The sequence below is a fragment of the Protopterus annectens genome, chromosome 2.part0 (assembly GCF_019279795.1).
Source record: "Protopterus annectens isolate FY-2018-M chromosome 2.part0, PAN1.0, whole genome shotgun sequence".
In the NCBI taxonomy this organism is placed as follows: domain Eukaryota; kingdom Metazoa; phylum Chordata; order Ceratodontiformes; family Protopteridae; genus Protopterus; species Protopterus annectens.
The window spans coordinates 1,434,983,513-1,434,984,099 of NC_056728.1; the positions used below are offsets into that span (position 1 = coordinate 1,434,983,513).

Here is a 587-nt window from a genome sequence, read left to right on the forward strand (position 1 = left end):
AAAAAAGTTTACACAGACAGGCAACGGCATACGTTGTCTCTTGCTCCAACAACACTGTTTCCACAAATCACAAGAACCAGTTTTGCCAAGAAGCAAGTAGTACTATCCCACGCCTAGGAAGGGAGTGCATCACACACAGATATCTCCCATGGTAACGTGGAACCAAGTTAAATAAATATCTACGCATAAAGGCAGCAGCATGCCTTGTCTCTTGCTCAAACAACACTGTTTCCACAAATCACAAGAAGCAGTTTTGCCAAAAGCAAGAAATACTCTCCCACGCCTAGGAAGGGAGTGTGTCACACACAGACATCTCCCACGGTAACGTGGAATAAGTAAGACAATTATCCTAACAGCGGCATTTTGCACACATACAAAAAAAAAAAAAAAAAAAAAAACCTTACTCATGTTACACTACACTTTTTCCATACATGGCCAAATTCTATCTGGGCCTCAGAAGAAAGCGGTTAGCAGGAATTTTGAAATTGGGTGAGTGGATTGGTCTAAGGAGACTCTTTAGCCACACCCAAGGGCAAATGTACAGGTTCAGAAATGAGTCAGTTATACAATATTTGTAATTCAGATAT

At 40.9% G+C, this 587-nt stretch overlaps 1 non-coding gene across 1 annotated transcript; it reads right to left on the reverse strand.

Annotated features, from left to right (window-relative positions):
• Positions 1-202: 202 nt before the first annotated feature.
• Positions 203-332, reverse strand: LOC122793852. Its single transcript, XR_006363571.1, has one exon. It is a non-coding gene; the product is annotated as a small nucleolar RNA SNORA24 (small nucleolar RNA).
• Between the last annotated feature and the right edge of the window lie 255 nt (positions 333-587).